The sequence below is a fragment of the Myotis myotis genome, unplaced genomic scaffold, assembly GCF_014108235.1.
Source record: "Myotis myotis isolate mMyoMyo1 unplaced genomic scaffold, mMyoMyo1.p scaffold_m19_p_3, whole genome shotgun sequence".
Lineage (NCBI taxonomy): Eukaryota > Metazoa > Chordata > Mammalia > Chiroptera > Vespertilionidae > Myotis > Myotis myotis.
The window spans coordinates 147,847,282-147,855,450 of record NW_023416335.1 but is presented as its reverse complement, the minus strand read 5'-3'; the positions used below and the strand labels follow the sequence as shown (position 1 = coordinate 147,855,450).

Below are 8,169 nucleotides of genomic sequence, written 5' to 3'. Positions count from 1 at the left end.
GAGAAAACAGAGAATAGGAATGAGGAGAAAACAGGATGAACAGGGGATAGCGGGAGTGGAGGCAGTCAGTTCAGAGGTATGCATGTGCTCTGAGAATAGGGAGTGCTCTGGTGTGGCCCTAATGAATAGAAATTAATAGTGAGGGATGACACTGGGTGATCTCATGAAGGGCTATGTGGGTGGTAAATATATATCCTGGTTTGCCTGAGTCTGTCCCAATTTATGGTTCCTATATTAGTGTAATTATTATAGTTTGGGCAATAAATTATATAGCAATCTATATCAATTTAAGGCCATGTCATCACTTTCCCTACCTTTATCCATACAGATTACTAAATTAGATTCAGAATATGTGAGTTCAAACCCCCATATCACCACTGAAAGATCCTATAAATGTGGCATATGTCTTAGTCTTACAGCTTCAATTAACTGAATCCCACCGAACAATAGCTTTAAAAATTGTTTCTTTTTCTCAGATACCTGGAAGAACAGAGTAGGCAGTTGCTGGGGATGGTTTAGCTGTTCAATAGTGCCATTGAGATCCCAGGCTCTTTCTACCTTTCAGCTCTGTTTTCTTAGCACGTTGGTTCCTTGCTTTGTGTTTCCAAGGTGACTGCTGCAGCTCCATCATCTTTACACCAAGGTGGCTTCATCATCACGTTTAAACCTAAGGCAGAAAGGAGTGGAGGCAGGCTGACAGCTTCACTACAGCTATCTGTGTCCATTTCATCAAGAGAGAAAAAAATTCTTCTCAGAAGCCCCCAGCAGATTTCTGTTTACATCCCATTAGCTAGAACTGGATCACAAAGCCACCGAAGCAGTGATGGAGGCTGGGAAAGTGCGTGTTTAGTTGGATAAACTGACACCCCAAGCAAAATTGGGTTCTGTTAGCAAATAAGAGGAAGGAAGAATGAATATTAGATATTCAACTGCCCCAACTGGGACAACTGACTTCAGAATATTGATAGGAAATGTTTTAGAACTGCCCTGGCTGGTTTGGCTCAGTGGTTAAAGCATCACCCTGGGGACTGAGGGGTCCCAGGTTCGGTTCCAGTAGGGGGCATGCAGGAGGCAGCCAACTGATGATTCTCTCTCATCATTGATGTTTCTATCTCTGTCTCTCCCTCTCCCTTCCTCTCTGAAATAAATTTTAAAAGAAATTTTTTAAAGAATAAAGGGTAAATAACTATTTGAAAATAAAATGAATAAAAATTTTAAAAAATGTTTTAGAACTGGCAGGCAAAACAGCTCCCGGAAACTCAATTGCTCTCTTTTCTAAACCCATCTTGGGGCACTTTCAGGGTGGACCCACCGTACAGTTTTCTGCCCATGGACAATGATGTAGGGGCCAGGATTCAGAAATCATTGGCAGCTATGTAATTGTATATCATTAGAGATAAGAGGTGAGTGGCATGTTATATAGATTTTTTTTAAAAAGGAACTAGAATATATGATATCCCCATTCCTAGCACTCATTGCACTCTCCTCACCCCACCCATTTCTATCCCTCCCCAAACACGCAAAGGCCTCTAAAATGTGCTTAGAAAAGGAGAAAGAAGGGAACAAAATCGAAGAGAGCTTCCAAGTTCTTTCTTGATGTGGGCAACATCTTCTTAGCCGTGCTGTATGTTTCCATTTTTTAATAATAAAATGTATTATCTTTGTAATCGGGGAGAAGAAAAAGAACAGAATATTACAAAACTGGGCAGCAAAGGAGTAAGTGGCATAAGTTCCTCTGCATGTCTGGCCTGAGGTCAAGGCAATTCTTCACTCACCACCCGAGGTTTAAGTTTTTGCCCCAAAGTGTGACATATCATTGCCTTTCCTCTTCATAGCTTGTTTATGATACACGCTGGGCTCGCAGTGACATGACTGACCTGGGATGATTTCACACTGCTCGCCTGGCTCAGGCAACAAGCTGGACTGAGGAAGCAGCTTCTGGTGAGACCACACAGCAGAGCTGATACCTACGACGACAACTTATGCCTTTGTGTTTTTCGATTAGATCTTTGCATGTTTTTCTGTTTTGTTTTGTTGTCTTGGAGAAGACAAGGGTGTCTCATTGAGGCTTCATGGAAATGACTGAATTTTAATGGAATCTAATTGGCTCCCATGGTTATCTCAAAGGAGCTGTGGTCATAAAAGTTAATTAAATTAGAACCATTTGCATATTCAAGTCCATTCCCTTCCCTCACTTTAAAACCAGAGAAAGAGGAAAGTGTCCCTCTTTGCTGGATAAGACACACCGCAGCGTCCAGATCGCTTTCTTTTTATGCTGGGAACTAGTCAGAGGAGCAGATTATTTTTCTAACCCTCTTGCCTACCTTGCATTCCCCACTTTCTTTAGGTGAACATCAATACAAGTGTTAAATTGGTATGCACTGCAGTTCTCACTTTGAAATATGGAATCAGTTCTTTATAGAGAGAGCTGTGCGGTGTTTAAAGACCGGGGTCATTTTTCTAAACAAAAGGTGGATTCAGAATGTTCAGTAGGAAAGAAACTAGGCAGCATTTACAGCCACAGAACAGGCTACATGCATTTCCCATTTGCGTGTGTGCTTGTGTGTTTGTTGGCCACAACAGTGTCTAGAGTTTTATTATGGGTCAGAGGAGAGGAGCGACTGGACCCCCAGAGGCTGTCTAGTCCACCCCGCTACCTGTGGTAAGCCTAAAATAACCAGCTGAAATGGAACTCTGGCCTGATTTCTGACGCCTCTAAGGAAGGCGTCCTCGGTACTCCGACCCATTTCTAACAATCCTCAGTATCAAAACAGAAAGCATTCCCTTGTGTCAAACCTACACCCCTCTGCTGATTGATGTAGGCTTCATTCTCACCTGCATGCGCTGCAGGTGCGGACATGAAGCTCGGCCCCTCCACTCCGCCCGTACATTTCCTTAGAACACCAGCTAGTGCCGGGGTCAGTCTCTTTGGATTAAAGGCAGTGTCTGCCCTACTTCCGCTGGCCACTCTTGCTTGTTAACACACATGAAGGTATATCGCTACCTTCATTCTCCCCCTCATGAGAAGACAGGGTTGATTTTAATTTTTTTTTTTATTTCTTTATTGAACACAAATGTGCCAGACCCTATGCTAACTTCTTGGGAAACAATGGTGGACAGGACAGGCCAAGACCCTGGCCTCATTCATGGAACTCAGACATAATACAAGTAAATTACAAGTGGAATGAGGTGCAAAGAAGTATAGAAATCATGCAGGTTGAGCTAACATAGACTGGGAGTGTGGAAAGCTTTCTAGATGAAGGGATGTTTCACCTGGACCTGAAGGGTGAATAGGAATTATCAACGTGAAGGATATTCATGGCAGAGAGAACCGCACATGCAACGGCCCTAACAAAGAAAGTGTGGCCTGTTTGAGGGTTGGAGATTGAAGTTCAGACAGCAGGATGGAAGCTTGGAATTGTCAGATATCATTTACTGTCTGCACTGGCTCAGCTGTGAGAGGACGATGATAGGACTGGAACCCAATGCCCTAGTCCTCGGTTGAACAATTTGAGAACTCTGAGCAACTGGATTATTAGAGACAAGGATCAGGCTTCCAGAGAAAAGATGGGAGAAAAAGGCCACATGTGAGCACCCAGAGGCCTTGATTGTTCTAGAGGCCGCCCTGAGTCAGCATGGCATAGCACCATAGCTGTGGCCCGGTCCCCAGGGGGTGCAGCGTATTCCTGGGTAAGTCACACTTTCAGGGTCTCCAACCCCCCTCTGTAAAATGAGGGATTTAGATATGGACCCTCCTAACTCATGTTCTGAAATCACTTAGCAACAATACTCTGTGTATAGTTCGGTTCATAAGTGGGTCACGTTATTACTGAGCTAGCCTACATTTGGGAGTGGGAGGAGGGGTTATTCAGACATAGCCACTAGGCTGTTCTCCAGTTCACTTTCCTTGCATTTTGTTATGGGGGACAACATCCTAGTATATAACACACAATTTACCATTTGGACCACTTTTAAGTGTCCGATTCAGTGGTATTAATTACATTCACAATGTTTTGCAGTCATCACCACTATCTATTTCCAAACTTTTTTCACTCTAATTCACTGTTTTTTTTCACAGTGAGGCTAGTTTTTTTTTTCTAGTTTATTGAGATAAAATTGGCATGTTAAAGGTGTACAAAAAAATATTATATATATGTATATATATGTGTGTGTGTACACATACATATATATATATATATAGTCACTTTTAAACGGGTCTGGACAAGTTGTACAAATATCCTCACAACCCATGAACCAGTCTATCATGTCTCCTGACTTGGGCCTTGAGAGACCAGGAACTGCTCTTAAAGCAAATGATGCTTCTTACTCGAGTATAAAAACAGGCACAATGAGTAAAAATAAACTGTTGAGTAAATTGCTATGTAGCTAAATCTTCTCCTTCTCCCTCTCCCTCCAGAAAAGTTACCTTTTCAAGATCATAATGCTTAATACCCAAAATTCACTGAGCCCCATATATGTGCCTCACACTAAGCGAATTGCTGTGCACACGTCATTTGATGGGTGGATACTACTATTCCTATTTTTCAAATAAAAAATTAGGCTATGGTTGGAACCAGACTTACAATCCAAATCAGTCTGCTCTAAAATTCATCTCACGCCTCTGTACTTAGCTGCTTTCCCAAAGACAGCTAGAGGGAGACCTGAACAGTGGCTTTTGAAAAATGAAAGAAACCAAAAGAAGACAAAAACTTAAGCTCCCATTGTTCACCCTAATGCAGATTTGTGGTTGGTTTTTGCCACATTCTCTCTAGCCCACTTTTTAAGGATAGCATGTGGCTCAATTACTTAATTAAGAAAATCCTTAGGGCATTGGGTGCTTAGCAGGCAGGAAGGGTTAATAGCCCAAGGAAGCACTGAGTTCCCCTGCACCTCAGGTGGTGACAGGAGGCCAGGAATAATGAGGCCAGGTGAACTGCCCACCCTCCAAGAAGCCATTGCTGTGAGTCCTAATGAACAGAAAGTAAACCTGAGACAAGGGAATTGTCAGGTAAATTAATGTGAAGAGTTCAGGATTTGTTTCCTTTTCCCCTCAACAGGTGTGCTGTGAGAATTCAAAGCATATGGCAGGAAAATGGGTTAAAAATAGTGTGATAATAGCTAGTTGATGCTTGCATAATTAAAAGAGCATTGTGGGTTATACAAGAGGATGTAGAAAGAAGCTGAAAAGAAATAAGAGCGGTGATAGGAGCAAACACACTAACACCATGGGATCTTTAAAGGCTCAAGATGAAACCACATGCCATATCATAAAATAACAAAGAAATATAGGATTCCAAAGTATGAAGATTTTTAAATAAAAATGTTTGTCAGGCATTATCATCTTGGGCCCTCTATGGCTTACCTCTCCAGCCTCTTCCCTCTGCCACCATGAAGAACAACTCTCTAAAAAACTGTTTGACCTTATTTCCTTTGTTCTCATGTTCTCCCATGCTTTCTCCCAGCCCTTATTTCCCATCTCTCACACCTCAGACTGGGTAGGGTCTCCCATTTACACCTTGACCAATTCTGTGCTAACCTTATTATCTTTGTAAATATTGTTTAACATCTGCTTTTCTGCTAGAAGATCAGCTATCTAAGGGTAGGGTCCATGTCTACTTTGTTTATTGCTGTATTGCCAACCCTCACAGAGTTTTGAATAAATGAATGAATGTTGGTGGCCATCTAGATTTCAAGCTGCTTTATGACATGTAAAGCAAACAATTGCTTCTCTAGTTCATGCATTGCTCAGAGATCAACCAGAGAAGCAGAACCAGTGGAAGGTTTTGTTTTTTTAATCTATCTGGTTATTTATTACAAGGAATTGTTTTACACACTTACAGGAGCTGGCTAAGCAAGGCTGACATCCACAGGGCAGGCAGTCAGGAAAGGGAGATCACAAGCAGGCTGGGACCCCACAAGGATGAGTTTGGTGATAAGGGTATGCTGCAGGAGCCTGGGCTCTCAGTCCTGAAGCTGAATACACATACTTGGCCCAAGAATCAGTAAAATAGAAGGAAGATCCAGTTGGAGAGGAAAACAATTATAAGAGCAACTGCTGCTTCACACCAATGAGGCAAATCAGCAGATTAACAACACGAGTGAAGGGTCTAAGCCCTCTTTTTAAGAGCTTTGCACTGATTAAGTCTCCTAGAATGATCTCCCTTTTGATTACTTTAAAGTCAACTGATTAGGGACTTTAATTACATCTGCAAAATCCCTTCACAGAAGCACCTAGGATAGTGCTTGGCTAAACAATTGGAAGAAAGGGTGTTTGTGTGTGTGCGCTACAAAATGCCTGCTGCCTTCCTTCCATCTTCCAATTTTTGCAAGAGAATCACTCTTGTAGCCTACCGTGGCCACTTTCTAGTAACACACTAGAAAGGGAATACGTGGGTGTGTAGTTCAGCCTAACCAAGTGGACACATCACAAAGCCATCACAGGTCACATCATAGGACAACTATCTCCTAAACCTCCAGTTTGACCCTGAATGAAATAAATTAGTACCAGAAATTAGTTGTATTCAGAACGGGGAGGGGCCACTTACTAGAAGTAGTGGGGTCAGCTGCATAGGCAGGTCACTGCATGGGCAAAGGAAAGGGGTACATACGATAGGAGCACAGAGCTGACAACCTCGGAGAAGCATGTTCCCAGGAAATAGAGGAGGTAGAAGATGGTGAATGATAAGCATATGTTCCAATCAAAAGCTGGGGGAACCCATTCTAGGCTTCCCAGCTGGACTATAGGTGTTTGTTGATGGATGTTTATTGAGTGAATCAGTCTGTTGACAAACGAATGGATGCCTCCCTCTAACTCAGCTATTAGGAAGAGCTTAGGCCTCTTCCCTTTTGCTGCCATCATAGAAGCGCCAGCGACCAAAATGAAGTTCAATCCCTTTGTGACTTCTGACTAGAGCAAGACCCATAAAAGACCTTTCAATGTACCTTCCCACATTCACAGGAATCTTATGCCTCCTCCTCTTTCCAAAGAGCTGAGACAGAAGCACGGTGTTCGATCCATGCCCGTCCTACAGGATGAGGAAAGTCAGGTTGTGTGAGGACACTACAGAAGGCAGCACAGTGGTCAGGTTTACAGAAGGAAATATGGCATCTACACTGAACGGGTGCAGTGGGAGAAAGCTGAAGGTACAACTGCTCACATGGGCTTGCCCCAGCAAGGTGTTATCTGAAGCTGGACAATGACCCCAAAAAGAGCCTTGAACGTAAAGCCAAATCTTTCCAAGTAGGAAAGGAAAAGGGCAAATACAAGGAAAAACCAATTGAGAAGATGCAGGAGTAAAGTCATCTCATATACAATTTTTATTAAAAACTTAAAATAAAAATAAAAAAGAATGTGGACAATAGGGTGGTGAAGAACTGGGCGAGGCGGGTAGAGGTTGGGCTGAGGGGGGTAAAGAGGGGATGGGAAACACCTGCAACCCTGTCAACAATAAAAATAAATTAAATGGAAAAAAAGAAAGGCTTAGGGACCTATGCTAAATTCCGGGGGGGGGGGGGGGGCGTCGTGGTAAATAAGATACATCCTCATCATCTGGAAAATCCCAAAGGATGGAAGAGACGGAAAATATACAAGGGTCAAACAGCTCAGGCTACAAGCCAAGGGCTCTCTTACGAAAGATTCATTGACTGGCAGGACAAACTGGTTAACAGCAGTCCCTTAGTGAGTACTAGACACTTCCTTGTTGCCACACACAGGACACAATAGGCTTTGTGCAGCTTCCAGCACAAGATTAAGAGCCAAAGTTGAATATATATTTGACAGCAACAATTTGGAGATTACAGAACTCTAAATATGGTATATCGTTTTTGTATCAAAAAATTATCATTATTTTAGTTTTTAATTATAGTTGGCATACTTTATTATATTAATTTCAGATGTACACCCCAGTGATTAGACATAGCATAACTTACAAAGTGATTATGCCGATAAATCTCGTACCCATCTGACACCATCCATAGTTATTAGACTACTATTGACTATATTCCCTATGCTGTACTTTACACCTAAATATGGCATATCTTGAATAATCAATGATGGAATCGTGTGCCTTTCTGCTTAGCCTATATCAAATGCCTCAGAAAAAGGTTAAAATATAAAAACAAACCTCAGAATTTGCTCACAGGCGTAGAGTGATTGAGTTATGCTGTGGG

The 8,169-nt window shown here is 42.2% G+C and overlaps 1 pseudogene; it reads left to right on the top strand.

Moving 5' to 3' along the window:
• The first annotated feature begins 6,878 nt into the window (after positions 1-6,878).
• On the top strand, positions 6,879-7,297 carry LOC118651706 (annotated as a pseudogene).
• The last annotated feature ends 872 nt before the right edge of the window (positions 7,298-8,169 follow it).